Below are 23,008 nucleotides of genomic sequence, written 5' to 3'. Positions count from 1 at the left end.
GTCAAAGTTTATCTTCCTGAAGAATAGAAAACACATGTTTGTAGTTAGTCATGTAAACTAATAAGAAGCTATGGATTTATTATATGTGTGTGTGTGTGTGCGTGTGTGTGTGTGTGTGTGTGTGTGTGTGTGTGTCTCCAGTGTTACTGGTTTACCTCTCAGTCTCCAGAAGATGAAGGAAGAGGAGGACGGAGCAGAGTCTGTAATATCCAGCTGTCTGTCTATGAAGAGTGACCGGTCTAAACATCATCCTCTAGTCTTCAGTAATGAACCTGGACCCTCAGACACAAAGTAAGAGACTGTTTCTACTGTAAAATGACCTGAAGATGATTCAGTGTTAAAATATTTAATTTAAAAACAAACACCTTGAACTGACAACACACACTCTACTACAGTCGTCTCCATCAGATATTAGTGAACGTCTCAAGAGCTTCTGCTGCAGGTTCAGCCATCTACCTATAAAGTGGCAGCTGATGTGTTTAACAAAGCTGTGTAGCTCAAATGTCAGTAAATGATAGAGTCAGACTACATGCATGCATCAACCTCTATAGGAGATAAATATAGTGTTTCTACATGAAGTTAAAATATCTTGACTCACATCTGTTTTCAGCTGTAGATGCAAATAAAACTGGGGGTTGGGGCTGATGGGGAAGACATGAGGAGCAGAGCAGGGCTAGCGAGAAAGATGCAGGTCAAGTGTGAGGAAGAGTGAAGGAACACACAAGGAAACACAGAGCAAACAAAAATGCAGAAAACTCAACACCCCTCAATAACAACCAAGCACAAATCAAACTGTCCCAGAACACAACACCACAAGCTAATTAAGACTGCAAGAAAGTCTTTCAAAGATATGTTTCCCAACATCGCTGTGCATTACACTTGTTTTAAGGTTTCTGGTTTTCATCAATATTTGATGTTTTTTATTTTTTTTATTTTCTTGATGTTGTTTTAATCTTTGTGAGGTGACGTTGGGTGACGTGAAAGGCACCATATAAATAAAATGTATTATTATTATTATTATTATTATTATCAGTACCTCACACAGAGAGCAGAGCCTCTATTATTGGACAGATTTTTATTATTTTTCCTGACTTTTAATGTCTCAGATTAAAGTAGCCCTGTGAAAAGAAAAAACAAATGTTTACATTGACTTACTTACCAAAACACATTGTGTGTCTCCTTGTAGCCTAACAAATGTGTTGAATCCACTTTTTGCCTCATGAAACATTTGCAAAGCCAATTTTGGAACTAGTGATTTAAATCCTGCATTATTTACATCCATATTTACTAGCTTGTAGTCTTCTTCTTCTCTGCTTTTGATGGCACATTGTTGTGTATGTCTAATTATTTTTTAACCCTTTCAACTGTAGTATGAATTGTTTTATTTCAAATTGAATGTGGCTGAATCTCAGAGCCTGAAGAACAAAACATGAGTAACTGACCAGATACAGACAGTCTGGTCTTTTTGTGGGGAAAGAGCTGCCGGTTGGCCTCCACTAATGTCATGTGTCATAAAGAATGTTTTCATGTCCACAGAGAGAGGAAGAGGAGGGCTGTTTCTGTGGAGGAGCAGCTGTCCTGCTGTTCTTTGTGTAGGGACGTCCTGAAGGATCCAGTCTCTACCAGCTGTGGACACTGGTTCTGCAGACAGTGCATCACCTCATACTGTGACCAGTCTGCTTCATCAGGAGACTCCTCCTGTCCCCAGTGTGGAAAAAGATCCAGAACCAGACCTGGACTGCAGACCAGCACTGTACAAAGTAAGACTGAAGATCTGTCTGCTGATGTCATCATCTCTGAAACAGGACAGGAATCTACCTCCTCTATCCTACTGAACATTAACAGTTAACAGTATTTTGTTCTTTTCTTTCATCAGAAAATGGTCTGCAGGAGGTTTTAGATGAACATCAGATCAGTCTGAGCAGCACATGTGAATGCGTGACTCAAGGAACCGATGAAGCAGGAAATGAAATCCTCCTCATCAGCATCTTCACTGAGGTCTACATCACAGAGGGACAGAGTGAAGAGGTTAATACCCAACATGAAGTGAGGCAGCTTGAAACAGCTTCCAAGATGAAGACCCTCCATGACGCTCCAATCAAGTGTCAGGACATCTTTAAAGTCTTACCTGACCAACAGAAACACATCAGAGTCGTTCTGATGAATGGCGTCGCTGGCATTGGAAAAACCTTCTCAGTGCTGAAGTTCACTCTGGACTGGGCACAGCGCTCCGAAAACCAAGATATCCGTCTGCTGATTCTGTTCTCGTTCAGGGCGCTGAACCTGATCAAAGATGAACAGTACAGTCTGCTCATGCTGATCCATGTTTTCTATCCAACATTACAGAAGCTCACAGCAGAGAAGCTCGCTGTCTGTAAAGTTTTGTTCATCTTTGACGGCCTGGATGAAAGCAGACTTTCACTGGATTTCAACAACAGTGAGGTCGTGTCTGATGTCACACAGAAGTCATCAGTCAGCGTGCTGTTGACAAACCTCATCAAGGGGAAGCTGCTTCCCTCTGCACTCATCTGGATAACTACTAGACCTGCAGCAGCCAATCAGATCCCTCCTTCATGTGTGGACAGGGTAACAGAAGTACGAGGCTTCACTGATGCCCAGAAGGAGGAGTACTTCAGGAGGAGATTCAGTGATGAAGAGCAGTCCAGCACAATCATCTCACACATCAAGACATCCAGGAACCTCCACATCATGTGTCACATCCCAGTCTTCTGCTGGATCACTGCTACAGTTCTGGACCACATGTTGACTACAGACCAGAGAGGAGAGCTGCCCAAGACCCTGACTGACCTGTACTCACACTTCCTGCTGGTTCAGACAAAGAGGAAGAAGAGCAAGTATGATGAAAGACATGAGACGAGTCCACAGGAGCTGACAGAGGCTGACAGAGATCTTCTTCTGAAGCTGGGGAGGCTGGCGTTTGAACAACTGGAGAAAGGAAACATCATGTTCTACCAAGAAGACCTGGAGCAGTGTTGTCTTGATGTCACAGAGGCATCGGTGTTATCAGGATTTTGTACACAGATCTTCAAAAGAGAGAATGTGATCTTCCAGAAAACAGTCTACAGCTTTGTTCATCTGAGCATTCAGGAGTTTCTGGCTGCAGTCTACATGTACCACTGTTACACCAACAGGAAGACAAAGGTACTGAAGGACTTCCTGGAAGAATCAAAACCAAGACCAAAGTCTTTCCTCAAGAAGATTTCAGCTTATTTCAGAAACAACGATAGCCGTGACTCCTCCCTCAGAAACAACCCACCTGACAGTCATCATGATTCCACATCTCTGGATGACTTCCTGAAGAAAGCCATGCAGAAATCTCTGGACAGTAAAAATGGCCACCTGGACCTGTTTGTCCTCTTCCTTCATGGTCTCTCTCTGGAGTCCAACCAGAGTCTTTTAGGAGGCCTGCTGGGTCAGACAGACAACAGTCCAGAAACCATCCAGAGAGTCATCAACAACCTGAAGAAGATGAACAGGGAGGATAACTCTCCTGACAGAAGTATCAACATCTTCCACTGTCTGATGGAGATGAACGACCTCTCAGTACATCAGGAGATCCAAGAGTTCCTGAATTCAGAGAACAGATCAGAGAAGAAACTCTCTGTGTTCCAGTGCTCAGCTCTGGCCTACATGCTGCAGATGTCAGAGGAGGTTCTGGATAAGTTTGACCTGAAGAAGTACAACACATCAGAGGAGGGACGACTGAGACTGATCCCAGCTGTGAGGAACTGCAGAAAGGCTCAGTGAGTCCAGATGTGATTAACTTTATAAATCAGTGTAGATTAGTAGTTTAGTTATTCAAAAATAAATCATATGAAATTCTTATTATTGTTATAATACCACTCAACTTGTTCATAGCTGAAATAACATGTCAGTAATGTTTAGTCATAGATGTTCTTGAGCTGATTACATTTTGTGAGAGAAAACAATGTTTTTTCAGTTGGTTGTTTATAAGTTAATTACAGTTTTTCTATTTATTTCTAGTAATCATTGTTTTTTTAAATTAATTTTTGTCTTCCATTAATCTTCCTTTGGGTGTTGGAGGCATCATCCGAACAACTGATGTGAAGATCAAATATTCATCAAAATAGTGCATGTCAAACTGTTTCATCATCAAATGCATTAAGTAAATATAAAGTGTCCTCTTTCATGATAACATATGTTGTAATATTTGTGTCATTACAGACTTTTATTCTCTGGACTCTTAGAGACTCACTTTGAAGTTTTGGCCTCAGCTCTGAAGTCCAACCCTCATCTGACAGATCTGGACCTGAGTAACAACAAACTGTCTGATTCATCAGTGAAGCGTCTGTCTGCTGGACTGGAGAGTCCAAACTGTAGACTGAAGACTCTGAGGTCAGTTCACTGACTGTAGCTTTGCTAGTTTATTTCTATATATTAAATTAAAATTCTTCACTGAAGTTTCAAATGTTTGGTTCATAATTTTCAGGATTTGCTGAACACAAATGTGTAGAATTGAAATGTTTTCAGGAATTTAAAATCCACAGTCTTGTTGTGAGTAAAAATGACTTCCGGAGTTTAAACTAATATGAGGCTTCAGCAGTCTGAGTTCCACATATCAAGTAAGTATGTTTGTGTTACTTCAGTGTTTCCTTGCTGAGCTGCAATGGAGTGATCCAAACTCAAAGAGGGAATTTAGTTCTAAATATTCTGAAACTTTGAGTCAGACACATCAAGTGTGAGTCTACCAGACTGTCAAAGCCTCATATTAGCTTCAACTGAATGTATTACACACATATGCATACACACACACACACACACACACACACACACACACATGCAGATAACATAAAATAACATAACATATTTAATGATGTACAGGTGTAATATTGTCAGGTCATTAGTTTCATTAGTGTTTGTGAACAGTCAGTAAATGTAGCTGCTTATGGATGTGAACCTGACAGCAGCAGGTAGCAAAGAGAGATGATCTTTCTCAACTGGAACTGTTCACTGAGTTGAACTGAGTCAAAATATCCTGCAGTCACATTAAAAATAGTGGACAGTTAAAGTGGTTTTCTAATCAAGATGTCCTCATGTTAACTTTGTGGAGACAGACATGGGATCAGATCACACAGACACACTGTGCACATTATGAAGCCTCAATGTAACTCCATTTTCTCTCCTTCATCTGCAAGATTAAAGCAAAACAAAGATTAAAAGTCTGCAGGTATGAGAGAGAGTGATGAGACTGATTGTTTCATTCAAGCACAGTGAGACAGCATCAGCTGAACTGGGAGTGTTCTGGTAGCTTACTGGTCTTTGCTTTGATTCTGGTGGTGGACCTTTGTTGCATGTCATTCTCTGTCTCTCACTCCTCTTGTTTCCTGTTTATCTCTCAACTGTCCATTAAAGGAATAAAATGCCTCACAAAACAAATATTTAAAAAATATTTAAAACAGAGGATCTGATCCACTGATGTGAAGATCAAATGTTAATCAAAATAATGAATGTCAAACTGTTTCATCATTAAATGCATGAAGTAAATATAAAGTGTCCTCTTTCATGATAACATATGTTGTAATATATGTTTCATTACAGACTTTTATTCTGTGGACTCTCAGAGACTCACTGTGAAGTTTTAGCCTCAGCTCTGAAGTCCAACCCTCATCTGACACATCTGGACCTGAGCTACAACAAGCTGTCTGATTCATCAGTGAAGCGTCTGTCTGCTGGACTGGAGAGTCCAAACTTTAGACTTAAGACTCTGAGGTCAGTTTACTGACTGTAGATTTGCTAGTTTTTTCTCTATATATTCAATTCACATTTCTTCACTGAAGTTTCAGATGTTTAGTTAATAATTTTCAGGATTTGCTGAACACAAACTCAAAGAGGGAATTTAGTTCTAAATATTTTGAAACTTAAAGTCAGACACATCAAGTGTGAATCTACCAGACTGTCAAAGCCTCATATTAGCTTCATCTGAACTTATGAAGTCATTTCCTACACTGTAGCTGTGTTAGGAAGAGACCACTTCACAGTCAGTATGGACAGGAGGAATGATTACTAACACACACATTAATATCGTTCTGAATGTTAAAATCTCTTTTTCACTGTTTTTATTTTACAGTTTTTAACCTCCATTCGGTTGGGTTCAGCTGAGTTTACATTTTCTAAACTTCTACATTTAAATCTTCTTCAGCTCTGAACAAATTGTGAAACATTTAAAGATTTCAAAAATAAACTTTGTCTTCTAAACTGACATATTTTATTCTTTTATTCAGATTGAGGTGGTGCAGGTTGTCAGAGATCAGCTGCGATTATCTGGCCTCAGCTCTGAAGTCCAACCCCTCCCATCTGAGAGAGCTGGATCTGAGCTACAACAACCTGAAGGATTCAGATGTGAAGCAGCTGTGGGATCTCCAGCAGAGTCCAGACTGCAGACTGGAGACTCTGAGGTCATTAGAGAGTTGTAGTCAGTCTGTGCTGTTTTCAGCAGTTTTGTATTAAACACAGTCAGTATCAAAGCAAAGATCCAGTATTTCCTGGTGAACCTCCAACCTTCTCAGTCCTGCTTTCCTCAGTGAAGCTGTGAGAGGAGAATGGTGACAGGCTTCAGGATTGGACAGAAAGACAGAGAGAGAGAGAGAGAGAAAACAGTCAGCCAATCAGATGAGCCAGAAGCTTGTTGTGATCATGTGTTTGAGTTGATGTGAAGACTGTTGTTGTTGTGTTGATGTCTGCAGGAAATAAAGCTGGATTACAGCTGACAGCCTTACAAGATGTATAGAGACAGTGGTCCTCATCATCAAACTGTCACACCATCAAATCTGATCTCAAAGTGTTTGTTATCTCATTTCAACACTAAACAATTGATCAGTTCATCTTTGTCAGAGATCTAAGAGTTGACATGTATCAGCAGTAAATCCATCAGTAAACTGATGAGTGAATGTCTCTGTTTCTGCAGTAATGATGTGTTCATGACTCTCAGCACTTTATTTCCTCTGTGTACTTCAGTGAAATCTGCAGAGGAAACATTGATAGTAAAAGTGTGTGCAGGTGTATGAGCTTGGAGCTCAGTGTGTTCACTCCAACACGTTAACATGAGAGCTGAAAGGAAGCAAGCTACGCTGCACAGCTGTTCCACTTCTGGTCTGAACAGGACTGAAGTCCCTGCTGCTCTTTATACTGGATGTGCTGCATCACTGACTGACAGCTGATGAAGTGAGTCTCACTAAACACTCATTTATCACCTCTGTTCTTTCTTCTTCTCTCATCAGATGGAAGGATTGATCTCTGTCAGAGTGTGAGTGAACATTCAGGAGTGTTGAGAGATGATCAGCTGGATCCTGATGATCCATCTGGACCGGAGTCTGGATCTGGATTTTGTCATCTTCACTTAAGTCTCTTAACTGACTACAAACTGAACAGTTATCTCTGGATTTTGTTGAAGTTGATTTTTGTTGATTAAGATGAAAAAACAAACAGTTGTTATGAGCCTCATAAATATGGGACCAGATTCTTTCAGGTTTAAAAAAAAAAAAAAAAATTGTTGAAAGATTTGATTGATTACTTTTAAGAACTCTTCATTGCTCCAGATTACATGTCAGTGTGTCTATATGCAAATATTAAAAATAGAGGTATGTAGCTTTTATATGGAAGTAAACCAATTAGGCATCTTTAACAATAGCTATGTAATTTAAACTTGTAGGTGAGATCATGTGACTCAGCCCTATCCAATCACATCCTTTACATCTTGTTTTCTACATTAGTGCAGCATCTTGCATGTATTGTATCACACTGCACACAGCGATAATGATGCAAACAGACTGTGGACACAACTTCATTTAAAACATGAAATTAATCTTCTCCACTGTCCAACTCATCTCCAGCTGAACCTTCTGTTGACTTATGTGTCCTTAAAGCTCTTTGAAATAGCTCTGGATCAGCCTGTTAGATAAGTCTCACTTCTTCAAAGTCATTTTTATCCACTGATCTACCAATTATTTTGTTTTATATACTGTTCATCTTACATTTGAACCTTGTGTCGGTTTTACTGGTTTATTTTCTTCCTGTATGTGCTTTACAATGATATCATTATCATTATACCCCATTCTCATTCTTCAGTATCAGAGAAGCCACTCATAACTGCACATATATAGCAACACTACAGCGGCTAAAAGTTCATTAAGCATACTTTTCACAGTGCCAATTTTCCTGAAAATGTAAACAATTAAAAGGTTGTTTTTTTTTAAACGGGTCTGAAGTTGTAACCCACAGCATAACTCGAACTAGGGCCTGATCAATATGGTATTTGTAAAAAACCAATACTAATTTTAGACTGGAAAGAAGATAACCTTTTCTTTGTTGATTATTTGCACTGATACGACTATGAAAAGGTACTCAGAAGGCTGCTTTATTAAACAAGTAACTTTAATGAAGTATATTTAACATTATACTTTCAGTGTTTCCCAGTAATTGTATAGACTGTGGCGGCCGCCATAGGTCAACGTTGATTCATGGTCAGTAAGGTTGACTTTTGGATGATTTTTGGTTAAGGTCAGAAATCAACCAAAAATCAATGGTGGATCAACCTTTTGATTGTTTTACTGTTGATTTCATTAAATGTAATTAAATCAATATTGAATCAACGTTGAATTTTAAAGTTGAAATGCCAACATTAAATAAATGTTGATTCAATGTGCTGGCTTTTAAAAGTAGAGAAGTGGGTGAGACCATTTTACAGGAGGAGGGGGAGTCTCATATCCTAAATTAAGAACCATATGCTGTGAACAACAGATTGTTATTTTTTTTTTTTTTTTTTTTTAAATAAATGTGTTTAAATCTTATAAAGGTTTGTGTGTAAAGTGTAATGACAAAAACATCTACAAGTTGCCCTTTGAACAGAGACTGTGAGGAAGGAGGAGAGAGGAGCGCCCCCTGCAGGAAGGTTCAATCATTTAAAATTTAACGGTCGTAACGGTTCCCAACAGACAGCGCCACCGTGTGTCCTCTGAGAGAAAGACGGTAGGTGAGAGTTTTTATTACTTTTATATTAGCTTTGTGATAAATGAACACAATAAATAAACAGTGTTATGTACTAATGTTGTTAATAAGGTGAAGACAAACGTTTCACACTGCAGATTTAAACAGGGTCTCCTTATCAAGTCAACGTCTTTTCTTTTTAACACTTTTTAACACCAGCAGCAGCAGCAGCCAGTGTTAACCTTGCTGGTTTAATGTGGAGATAAGATAACATTTGCTTGAACATGGTGACAGATATTTTCCCCCTAAAATAGACTTTAGGAAGCTAACAAAACCGTGTAGATGATGCTAGGTATGCTAACGTTAAGTATATGATAACTATATTAATCTGTGACTCAGTGGGTTTGATGGACTGCAAAATAACCAAAGATTTGTTGAAACATGCCCAGAACTACTGAAGCTAACGTTATAATGTCTTAACAGTTAAAGCAAGGAGGTCATAGAAAAGAAAGGTAGAGAGACAATGCTCTTTTAAATATTGAGTTAGAGCCATAAAGTCATTTAACTGCCTTTACTTTTTTCACTGAACCAAACAAAGCTAACTAACTTTAATGCTCTGTGTGTTCTCTCTGTCACAGATCTCACATATAATTGCATATTATTTTACACAGATATTGTTTGTTGTGCATAATTTACATTTTATTTATATTTATCACTTTCATACTGTTGTCAGTTTTTGAATTTCTCCCTAGGGGGATCAATAAAGATACCTTACTTACCTTAATTCAATATAGCACGGGCATTGGTAGAAGATTATGTAACTGGGTATTCAATTGTTTTTTTTTTGTTTGTTTGTTTTTTAACCAGAGAGGAAGATTAGAGTCCAAGTGGTGTAAGAAATAATACTGATACGGTACAGTACTGATGTTTATCTTGCCATTTTATTTTTTATTTATTCTCTATTTTGTTAGTGTAAATTACTAGAATTGTAACAAGATTAAATATACTTCATTAGTTAGGCTTCTTGATTAATAAAGCAGCCTCATATCAGTGAACAATCTACATAGAGAAGGTCTATTTTTATTCCAGTTCAAAAAATCATTATATCGGCCACCATATCGGTTATCAGTGGATTTTTCCACTCTAAAATCTGTATCAGTTTAAAAAATCCCATATAGGTTGTGCTTTATTTTTCATGAATCTAGACAGAAGAATATGTTCATCATTATATGTGAATGATGGGGTTATATGGACAAGAGGGAGACATGAGGCAGTTGTGTTGAGAAACATTAAGGAGACTATCATAAAGGTCAAACAATAGTCACATACTGTAACTGGGGATTGAAACTTTCAACTAGTAAGTCTTGTTATATTTAATTCAGTAGGAAGAGAAAGATAGTTGAACAAGGTCTCCAAGTATATGACCAACTGATGGGGAAAAGTAAAGAAATTTAAATACCTAGCAATATGGCTAGATTAAAAATATACGTGCAAGACACATATCGAGAAACTTGAAATTAAATATAATTAATTTAATGAGTTGTATCTGGATAATTGGGGAGCAATCAACAATTGACTATGGATGTTTTATTTTTGGGGGAGCAGCCAGGTCTCATGATATATTGATATATTGATCTATATATTGATATAAACTTGATATCGGTGCCATCAGAACAACTCCAAGAAATGCTGTGCTGATGGAATCGGGAGAAAAATTCCTTTGAGAGTTAAGAAGAGACCAACTTTCATTAGCTTGCTGGATTCAGTTTAGAGGATGTTGGGAAGAAAATACCAACACAATAAGTGTACTAAATGAATGCTGGGAATATAACAAGTTTACAGGAAATTGATTTGGATAGGAGATAAAAGATGAATCAGAAGAATGTAACATTAACCCAATCCAATAAGTTATTGTTATTTCCCATAACTAAAGTTGGTCTTAATATCATGGAACTGAGGAAAGATTGGGTAGGAAGAGAAATTGGCACTGTGTAAACCAATATATTAGAAATAACCTTTATAACTACTTGCACATAATTACTGATGACTCAAAAGACCATAATAATCATGTATGAACAGGAGTAAACACTGCACAATTTCTGATATATTTAGGGAATAGAAGTACAGATAAACTATTAGTTTATACAGCTGAGATGATGACAGTGATTTATGGTCTTCAGTGGGCAGAAGTGAGACCAGACCAGTGGTGTTGTGTACATACTCTGCAGCAATACTTTTTAAGTTTACTGACTTTGAAGTCAATCAGGGAAGATATTTTGTGATAAGTTTTTTAATGTTTTTTCAGAATGCAAAAAATGAGGATAGATATCTTGGGTACCTGCACATATGGTATTGAAATAACTGAACTTGCAGACAGGATGGAAAAGGTGAAGGTGAAGCACTGATCACAAAGAAAGTGTTGGAAGTATGGCAGAAAATGAATGAATGAGGACACTAATGGGAGAACATAATATGAAATACAAAAGACAATTAGAGCAGAGTGTTAATGGGAGAAATAGAAAGGAGGAAGCAGACCTATCTGATTAGGGTTTGACCACGCTGGTTTAAAATAAGACTGTTTCTAAAGTATTCATATACTGTAATATAGCTCAAAATGTAGAACATGTAATAATGCATAGTGACAAATACATAATATAGAAAGGGTTACAACAAAGGGTGAGACAGGCTGGATAAGGATGGGACTGGGAAGGAATATTAAGAACACATGGAGATAAGGTGTGAGAAACACAGAGAGGAGTAATAGATTTCCTAATAAATACTGGGATACCTTATTTATTTATTTATTTATTCATTTATTTATTCATTTATTTATTTATTCATTTATTTATTTATTCATTCTCAGAATAATGTCATATGGATCCTGGTCTACATACTACATGCTGTACAATAGGTGGCATATTGCAATTCAAAGAAGTGAATTTCAAAGTAGCCTAACACAGTTAGAGGAGGGAAGAGGAACAAACAGGTAGGAACACGTGAAGTGAAAGTATTAAGTCAGGCTCCATTTTATAGTCGGCAGAGCAGAAGGAAAACAACAAGTCTGAGGCAGGTGAGTGTTAATATCAGAACTGCAAATAATGATTACTATCATTAGTGATCAATCTGTTGATTATAAAGTGGTTTGACTTGTTACACCACACTATAATGGAGGTAGTTTTAAGACAAAGAGAAAACCTTAAAATGAAATGCGTTAGAGAGGAGAGATCCAGCTGCAGCCAGGAAACAAGATCGGAGCAGGTTAGGCAGCCAAGGCCTGCCACACAGGATAAAAGGAGGGACAGGACAGAAAAGGAGGAGGGACCCAGCTTATGAGACAGGGAGGGGTTCTCTGCTCAGCCACAGCGAGGGAGGGAGGCATTACTTGACACTGAGTCACAGCAGCATAGATCAGAGACTGATGTTAATTTTAGTGATCCTACACAACCAGTATCTGTTTTATGCATTTACATTTGAAAGATTGACTGAAAATATAATGGCTTCTGAGATTAAATTGTCCTGGGCACAGGCAAGACTGTCAGCTGACCTGTAAACTAATGAGAAGCTACTACATTGAGACTCAGGACTGGGTTTATTATACTGTGTATGTGTGTGTGTGTCCCCAGTGTTACTGGTTTACCTTTCAGACTCCAGAAGATGAAGGAAGAGGAGGAAGAGGAGGACGGAGCAGAGTCTCTAATATCCAGCAGTCTTTCTATGAAGAGTGACTGGTCTAAACCTGAACCTCCATACTTCAGTAATGAACCTGGACCCTCAGACACAAAGTAAGAGACTGTTTCTACTGTAAACTGACCTGAACATGATTAAGTGTTGAAATATTTACCTTAAAAACAAGTTCTACTTACTGACAACACACACTCTACTAAATCATCTCCATCAGTTATTATTGAGCGTCTGAAGATCTTCTGCTGCAGGTTCAGCCATCTACATATAAAGTGGCAGCTGATGTGTTTAATAAAGCTGTGCAGCTCATGAAAATGTCAGTAACTGATACAGTCATCTTAACTTCACGTAGCAACACTAAATATATCTCCTGTAGAGTTTGATACATCATGTAGTCTATCTTGACTCTCACATCTGTTTTCAGCTGTAGATGCAAATAAAACTTCAAACTGAAACATTAACACAATCATCTGTTAATATCAACTAAATAGTCCTGTTATGACAAATTACTGTCACAGTAGCAGAGCACGTGGACCCAAATGCAGAGACCAGAAGCAAAATCAGGGCTGAAGAAAAGGGTCTTTATTCTGGGATGTACTGGCAAAAAACAAAAGCTGGCTGAGCTGGGTAAAACCCAAATACAAGACCAGCTGAACTGAACAGATGACTCAACAAAGCCTAAATTAAAACCTGGACTTCAATACAAACGGAGCTAGTCATACAACAAGTAACAGGTGGCACAACACAAGGCCAGGCTGGGGGCTGATAGGAGTCAAGGAACACACAAGGAAACACAGAGCAAACAGAAACCTAGAAAACACAACACCTCTGAATGACAACCCAGCATGAATCAAATGTTCCCAAATGCAAAACTCAAGAGCACAACACCAAAAGCTAATTAAGACTGCAGCAAAGTCTTTCAAATTTAAATCAAAAAACAAAAATGTACAAAACCAAATGACCCAAAGGATTGGGCAACATAAGCACCACAGACAGAGAGCAGAATCTCTAATATGGGACACAGGCAAGACTGTCAGCTGGCCTGTAAACTAATGACAAGCTACTACATTGAAACACGGGACTGGATTTATGATACTGTGTGTGTCTGTCTCCAGTGTTACTGGTTTAACTATAAGTCTCCAGAAGATGAAGGAAGAAGAGGAAGAGGAGGACGGAGCAGAGTCTGTAATAGCCAGCTGTCTGTCTATGAAGAGTGACTGGTCTAAACATCATCCTCCAGAATTCAGTAATGAACCTGGACCCTCAGACACAAAGTAAGAGACAGTTTCCATTTTTTATTTAAAATTGAATGTGTTGAATCTCAGAGCCTGAACAACAAAAAATGTGTAAGTGACCAGATACTGACAGTCTGGACTGTTTATGTAGGGAAAGAGCTGCATGCAGCTTGTGAGCTGTCAGTTGGCCTCCACTAATGTCATGTGTCATAAAGAATGTGTTCATGTCCACAGAGAGAGGAAGAGGAGGGCTGTTTCTGTGGAGGAGCAGCTGTCCTGCTGTTCTTTGTGTCAGGACGTCCTGAAGGATCCAGTCTCTACCAGCTGTGGACACTGGTTCTGTAGACAGTGCATCACCTCATACTTGGACCAGTCTGCTTTATCAGGAGACTCCTCCTGTCCCCAGTGTGCAGAAAGATCCAGAACCAGACCTGGACTGCAGACAGACAGTCAGACCAGCACTGTACAAAGTAAGACTGAAGATCTGTCTGCTGATGTCATCATCTCTGAAAACAGGACAGGAATCTACCTCCTCTATCCTACTGAACATTAACAGTCACACTGATTTCTGTTTAACTCTACCTTTTTTCTTCTCTTTCAGCAGAAAGTGGTCTGCAGGAGGTTTTAGATGAACATCAGATCAGTCTGAGCAGCACATGTGAATGTGTGACTCAAGGAACTGATGAAGCAGGAAGTAAAATCCTCCTCATCAGCATCTTCACTGAGGTCTACATCACAGAGGGACAAAGGGAAGAGGTTAATACCCAACATGAAGTGTGGCAGCTTGAAACAGCTTCCAAGATGAAGACCCTCCATGACACTCCAATCAAGTGTCAGGACATCTTTAAAGTCTTACCTGACCAACAGAAACACATCAGAGTGGTTCTGATGAACGGCGTCGCTGGCGTTGGAAAAACCTTCTCAGTGCTGAAGTTCACTCTGGACTGGGCACAGCGCTCCAACAACCAAGATATCAGTCTGCTGATTCTGTTCTCGTTCAGGGTGCTGAACCTGATCAAAGATGAGCAGTACAGTCTGCTCATGCTGATTCATGTTTTCTATCCAACATTACAGAAGCTCACAGCAGAGAAGCTCGCTGTCTGTAAAGTTTTGTTCATCTTTGACGGCCTGGATGAAAGCAGACTTTCACTGGATTTCAACAACAGTGAGGTCGTGTCTGATGTCACACAGAAGTCATCAGTCAGGGTGCTGTTGACAGACCTCATCAAGGGGAAGCTGCTTCCATCGGCTCTCATCTGGATAACTTCCAGACCTGCAGCAGCCAATCAGATCCCTCCTTCATGTGTGGACAGGGTAACAGAAGTACGAGGCTTCAGTGACGCCCAGAAGGATGAGTACTTCAGGAAGAGATTCAGTGATGAAGAGCAGTCCAGCAGAATCATCTCACACATCAAGACATCCAGGAGCCTCCACATCATGTGTCACATCCCAGTCTTCTGCTGGATCACTGCTACAGTTCTGGACCACATGTTGACTACAGACCAGAAAGGAGAGCTGCCCAAGACCCTGACTGACATGTACTCACACTTCCTGCTGGTTCAGACAAAGAGGAAGAAGAACAAGTATGATGAAGAGCATGAGACGAGTCCACAGGAGCTGACGGAGGCTGACAGAGATCTTCTTCTGAAGCTGGGGAGGCTGGCGTTTGAACAACTGGAGAAAGGAAACATCATGTTCTACCAAGAAGACCTGGAGCAGTGTGGTCTTGATGTCACAGAGGCCTCGGTGTTATCAGGATTTTGTACAGAGATCTTCAAAAGAGAGAGTGTGATCTTCCAGAAAACAGTCTACAGCTTTGTTCATCTGAGTGTTCAGGAGTTTCTGGCTGCAGTCTACATGTACCACTGTTACACCAACAGGAAGACAGAGGTACTGAGGAACTTCTTGGGAAAAAAACACAGTTACTCATCGCTGGATGTTTTACTGAGGAAAGCCATGCTGAAATCTCTGGACAGTAAAAACGGCCACCTGGACCTTTTTGTCCGCTTCCTTCATGGCCTCTCTGTGGAGTCCAACCATAGTCTCTTAGGAGGCCTGCTGGGTCAGACAAAGAACAGTCCAGAAACCATCCAGAGAGTCATTGACAACCTGAAGAAGATGATCAAGGAGGATATCTCCCCTGACAGAAACATCAACATCTTCCACTGTCTGATGGAGATGAACGACCGCTCAGTACATCAGGAGATCCAAGAGTACCTGAAGTCAGAGAACAGATCAGAGAAGAAACTCTCTGTGTTTGACTGCTCAGCTCTGGCCTACATGCTGCAGATGTCAGAGGAGGTTCTGGATGAGTTGGACATGTGGAATTACAACACATCATGGGAGGGACGACGGAGACTGATCCCAGCTGTGAGGAACTGTAGAAAGGCTAAGTAAGTCCAGATGTGATTAAAATTATAAATCAGACTAGTAATTTAGTTCTTCAAATATAAATCATATAAAATTAGTATTATTTTTTTAATAGTGCTCCACTTGTTCATAACATTTTATCACAACATATATCAGTATTTACAGTTATCAGTGAATGCAGTTATTATGACATGATATACAGTATAATCAGACATACAATAAATACCTGATTTTAAACTGCGGGCTTTAAGATAATCATATGAATCATATTTTTTACAGCACTTTGTAAACTGTCTTTTTAAATTTTTTTTTATTTTTAAAAGTGTTGTTAAGTTGCTATGCTAACATTAACCAACATTAGCTTCCATAAACTACTGGTCATTGTCTGGTCAACTGTCTATTAATAGAATAAAATGCCTTAGAAAACAAATACAAATATGTAAAAAGTTTATCTGAACCACTGATGTGAAGATCAAATGTTAATCAAAATAATGAATTCCAAACTGTTTCATCATCAAATGCATGAAGTAAATATAAAGTGTCTTCTTTCATGATAACATATGTTGTAATATATGTGTCATTACAGGTTTTATAGATGTGAACTCTTAGAGACTCACTGTGAAATTTTAGCCTCAGCTCTGAAGTCCAACCCTCATCTGACAGAACTGAACCTCAGTCACAACAAGCTGTCTGATTCATCAGTGAAGCATCTGTCTGCTGGACTGGAGAGTCCAAACTGTAGACTGAAGACTCTGAGGTCAGTTCACTGACTGTAGCTTTGCAAGTTTCTTCCCCTATATTTTCAATTCAAATTCTTCAGTGAAGTTTCAAATGTTTGGTTCATAATTTTCAGGATTTGCTGAACACAAATCTGTAGAATTTAAATGTTTTAAGGAATTTAAAATCCACAGTCTTGTTCTGTCTAAAAATGACTTCCAGAGTTTAAACTACAACCCAAATCCAAAAAAGTTGGGACACTGTGTAAAATGTAAATAAAAACGTAATGAAATGACTGGCAAATCTTATAAACCCATATTTTATTTACAATAGAACATAAAAAAACATATCAAATGTTTAAACTGAGAAAATGTAGCATTTTAAGAAAATAATAAGGTAATTTTGAATTTGATGGCAGCAACATGTCTCAACAAAGTTTGGACAGGACCATGTTTACCACTGTATAGCATCCCCTCTTCTTTTAACAACAGTCTGTAAACATCTGGGAACTGGCGAGACCAGTTGTTCGAGTTTTGGGATAGGAAAGTTGTCCCATTCTTGTTCTTGATAGAGGATTCTAGCTGCTCAAGAATCCCGGGTCTGCTTTGTCATATTTTTTCATTTCATGATGCACTAAATGTTTTCAATTGGTGAAAGGTCTGGACTGCAGGCAAGTCAGTTCAGCATCGGGACTCTGCTATTAAGCCATGCTGTTGTAATTGATGCAGTATGCGTTTTAGCATTGTCTGGCTGAAATATACAAGGCATACCCTGAAAAAGATGTCACTTGGATGGGAACATATTTTGCTCTAAAACTTGTGTATATCTTTCAGCATTGATGGTGCCTTTCCAGGCCCATGCCATTAGCACTAATGCACCCCCATACCATCAGAGATGCAGGCTTTTGAACTGAGCGCTGATAACAAGTTGGATGGTCCCTCTCCTCTTTAATCTGGAGGACGCAGCATCCATGGTTTCCAAAAAGAATTTCAAATTTCGATTCACCTGACCACAGAACAGTGTTCCACTTTGCCTCAGTCCATTTAAATGAGACTGTGGCGTTTCTGAAACATCTTCACATATGGCTTCTTCTTTGCATGATACAGCTTTACCCTGCATTTGTGGATGGCACAGTGAACTGTGTTCACAGACAATGATTTCTGAAAGTGTTCCTGAGCCCATGCAGTGATTTCCATTACAGAATCATGCCAGTTTTTAATGCATTGCCGCCTGAAGGCCCGAAGATCAGGGGCATATAATATAGATTTTCAGCCATGTCCGTTGCGCACAAAGGTTTCTCCAGATTCTCTGAATCTTTTGATGATATTATGTACTGTAGATGATGAGATATTCAAAATCTTTGCAATTTTACGTTGAGGAACATTTTTCAGATTTTTTTTTTGGAATTGTTCAACAATTTATAGACGCAGTTTTTCGCTGATTGGTGAACCTCTGCCCATCTTTACTTATTTGACTCTGTCTAAGATGCTCTTTTTATACCCAGTCATGTTACTGACCTATTGCCAATTAACCTAATTATTTGCAAAATGTTCCTCCAGCCGTTTCTTTTTAATACCTCTTAGTTTTCCAGCCTTTTGTTGCCCTGTCCCAACTTTTTAGAGACATGTTGCTGCCATCCAATTAAAAAAAAGATAATATTTTTTATGAAACAGTAAAATGTCTCAATTTCAATAGTTGATCTGTTTTTTATGTTCTATTATGAATAAAATATGGGTTTATAAGATTTGTAAATCATTGCATTCTGTTTTTGTTTACATTTTACACAGCGTCCCAACTTTTTTGGAACTGGGGTTGTAATATGAGACATCAGCAGTCTGAGTTACACACATCAAGCAATTATGTTTGTGTTTCTTCAGTGTTTCCTTGCTGAGCTGCAGTGGAGGGATCCAGACTCAAAGAGGGAATTTAGTTCTAAATATTCTGAAACTTTGAGTCAGACACATCAAGTGTGAGTCTACCAGACTGTCAAAGCCTCATATTAGCTTCATCTGAACTTATTACACACACACACTTATGGATGTGAACCCAGCAGGTAGCAAAGTGAGATGGTCTTTCTCAACTGGAACTGTTCACTGAGTTGAACTGAGTCAAAATATCCTGCAGTCACATTAAAAATAGTGGACAGTAAAAGTGGTTTTCTAATCAAGATGTCCTCATGTTAACTTTGTGGAGACAGACATGGGATCAGATCACACAGACACACTGTGCACATTATGGAAGCTTCAATGTAACTCCATGTTCTCTCCTTCATCTGCAAGATTAAAGCAAAACAAAGATTAAAAGTCTGCAGTTATGAGAGAGAGTGATGAGAATGATTGTTTCATTCAAGCACAGTGAGACAGCATCAGCTGAACTGGGAGTGTTCTGGTAATTTACTGGTCTGTGCTTTGAATCTGGTGGTGGACCTTTGTTGCATGTCATTCTCTGTCTCTCTCTCCTCTTGTTCCCTGTTTATCTCTCAGCTGTCCATTAAAGGAATAAAATGCCTCAGAAAAGATATATTTAAAAATATTTTAAAAAAGAGGATCTGAACCACTGATGTGAAGATCAAATGTTACTCAAAATAGTGAATGTCAAACTGTTTCGTAATCAAATGCATGAAGTAAATATAAAGTGTCCTCTTTCATGATAACATATGTTGTAATATATGTGTCATTACAGACTTTCTGACTGTAAACTCTCAGAGACTCACTGTGAAGTTTTGGCCTCAGCTCTGAAGTCCAACCCTCATCTGACAGATCTGGACCTGAGCTACAACAAACTGTCTGATTCATCAGTGAAGCGTCTGTCTGTTGGACTGAAGAGTCCAAACTGTAGACTGGAGACTCTGGGGTCAGTTCACTGACTGTAGCTTTACTAGTTTTTTTTCTATATATTCAATTCAGATTCTTCACTGAAGTTTCAAATGTTTGGTTCATAATTTTCAGGATTAGCTGAACACAAATCTGTAGAATTTAAATGTTTTCAGGAATTTAAAATCCACAGTCTTGTTGTGTGTAAAAATGACTTCCAGAGTTTAAACTAATATGAGGCTTCAGCAGTCTGAGTTCCACATATCAAGTAAGTATGTTTGTGTTTCTTCAGTGTTTCCTTGCTGAGCTGCAGTGGAGGGATCCAAACTCAAAGAGGGAATTTAGTTCTAAATATTCTGAAACTTTGAGTCACACACATCAAGTGTGAATCTACCAGGCTGTCAAAGCCTCATATTAGCTTCATCTGAACTTATCACACACACACACACACACACACACACACACACACACACACACACACACACACACACACACACACACACACACACACACACACACACACACACACACACACACACACACACACACACACACACAGTATCACAACACATTTAATCACATTCATATTTAATGATGTACAGGTGTAATATTGTCAGGTCATTATTTTCATTAGTGTTTGTGAACAGTCAGTAAATGTAGCTGCTTATGGATGTGAACCTGACAGCAGCAGGTAGCAAAGAGAGATGATCTTTCTCAACTGGAACTGTTCACTGAGTTGAACTGAGTCAAAATATCCGCAGTCACATTAAAAATAGTGGACAGTAAAAGTGGTTTTCTAATCAAGATGTCCTCATGTTAACTTTGTGGAGACAGACATGGGATCAGATCACACAGACACACTGTGCACATTATGAAGCCTCAATGTAACTCCATTTTCTCTCCTTCATCTGCAAGATTAAAGCAAAACAAAGATTAAAAGTCTGCAGGTATGAGAGAGAGTGATGAGAATGATTGTTTCATTCAAGCACAGTGAGACAGCATCAGCTGAACTGGGAGTGTTCTGGTTGCTTACTGGTCTGTGCTTTGATTCTGGTGGTGGACCTTTGTTGCATGTCATTCTCTGTCTCTCTCTCCTCTTGTTTCCTGTTTATCTCTCAACTGTCCATTAAAGGAATAAAATGCCTCAGAAAATAATGATTTAAAAATATTATAAAAGTTTATCTGAACCACTGATATGAAGATCAAATGTTCCTCAAATTAATGAATGTCAAACTGTTTCATCATCAAATGCATGAAGTAAATATAAAGTGTCCTCTTTCATGATAACATATGTTGTAATATTTGTCATTACAGACTTTATGACTGTGGACTCTCAGAGACTCACTGTGAAGTTTTGGCCTCAGCTCTGAAGTCCAACCCTCATCTGACAGATCTGAACCTGAGTGGAAACTATCTGTCTGATTCAGGAGTGAGGCGTCTGTCTGCTGGACTGGAGAGTCCAAACTGTAGACTGAAGACTCTGAGGTCAGATCACTGACTGTAGCTTTGCTAGTTTTTTGCTATATATATTCAATTCTAATTCTTCAGTGAAGTTTCAAATGTTTGGTTCATAATTTTCAGGATTTGTTGAACACAAATCTGTAGAATTGAAATGTTTTCAGGTATTTAAAATCCACAGTTGTGATGGTGCAGGTAATGCTGGACCCTAAAGCATGAGTCATATGCAAAAAAGTGCGAGAGCCCAAAGCCAGATATTTATTACACAAACAAAAAACTAGACTTCAAACTGAAAGCAAACTAAACACAAAGAGGAAGGTCCAAAAACCCCTCTAGTAAGTCTCAATGGAGTCACAGATAGAGCCGAACGGGCAGGACAAAGACTGTGAATGAAGACAGACAATCTGACAAGGAACAACAGTAAAGGAGCAGTATGTAAATGGAAGAACTAATGATGATGATGATGGCCAGCTGAATGAGGTGATATCAGGAGCTGTAATGACAAATAAGTGACAGTAGAAAAGCCCAGATGAACAGAAAAAACAAAAACAGGCATACACAGCTGGTCCCGTGACAACAGTCTTGTTGTCTGTAAAAATGACTTCCAAAGTTTAAACTAATATGAGGCTTCAGCAGTCTTGAGTTCCACATATCTAGTAAGTATGTTTGTGTTTCTTCAGTGTTTCCTTGCTGAGCTGCAGTGGAGGGATCCAAACTCAAAGAGGGAATTTAGTTCTAAATATTCTGAAACTTTCAGTCAAACACATCATGTGTGAGTCTACCAGACTGTCAAAGCCTCATATTAGCTTCAACTGAACTTATGAAGTCATTTCCTACAGTGTAGCTGTGTTAGGAAGAGACCACTTCACAGTCAGTATGGACAGGAGGAATGATTACTGCCACACACATGAATATGGTTCTGAATGTTAAATTCTCTGTTTCACTGTTTGTATTTGACAGTTTTTAACCTGCATCCTGTGGGGTTCAGCTGTTTGGAGTTTATATTTTCTAAACTTCTACATTTAAACCTTCCTCAGCTCTGAACAGATTATGAAACATTGAATTATTTCAAACATGAATTTTGTTTTTTAAACTGACATCTTTTATTATTTATTCAGATTGTGTGGCTGCAGTTTGTCAAAGATCAGCTGTGATTATCTGGCCTCAGCTCTGAAGTCCAACCCCTCCCATCTGAGAGAGCTGGATCTGACCTACAACAACCTGAAGGATTCAGACGTGAAGCTGCTGTCTGATCTTCAGCAGAGTCCAGACTGCAGACTGGAGACTCTGAGGTCAGTAGAGAGTTGGAGTCAGTCTGTGCTGGTTTCAGCAGTTTAGTATTAAACACAGTCAGTATGAAAGCAAAGATCCAGTATTTCCTGGTGAAGCTCCAACCTTCTCAGTGCTGCTTTCCTCAGTGAAGCTGTGAGAGGAGAATGGTGACAGGCTTCAGGATTGGACAGAAAGACAGAGAGAGAGAGAACAGTCAGCCAATCAGATGAGCCAGAAGCTTGTTGTGATCATGTGTTTGAGTTAATGTGAAGACGACTTGTTGTTGTGTTGATGTCTGCAGGAAATAAAGCTGGATTACAGCTGACAGCCTTACAAGATGTATAGAGACAGTGGTCCTCATCATCAAACTGTCACACCATCAAATCTGATCTCAAAGTGTTTGTTCTCTCATTTCAACACTAAACAATTGATCAGTTCATCTTTGTCAGAGCTGTAAGATCAGTCTGACTGCAGCCTTCAAATCACTGGCTCTGATTT

At 39.0% G+C, this 23,008-nt stretch overlaps 1 pseudogene; it reads left to right on the top strand.

Moving 5' to 3' along the window:
- The first annotated feature begins 1,650 nt into the window (after positions 1-1,650).
- Positions 1,651-22,758, top strand: LOC133985286 (uncharacterized; annotated as a pseudogene).
- Positions 22,759-23,008: the final 250 nt, after the last annotated feature.

This window comes from Scomber scombrus, chromosome 8 (genome assembly GCF_963691925.1).
Source record: "Scomber scombrus chromosome 8, fScoSco1.1, whole genome shotgun sequence".
Taxonomy (NCBI): domain Eukaryota; kingdom Metazoa; phylum Chordata; class Actinopteri; order Scombriformes; family Scombridae; genus Scomber; species Scomber scombrus.
This window is presented reverse-complemented; position numbering and strand designations above follow the sequence as displayed.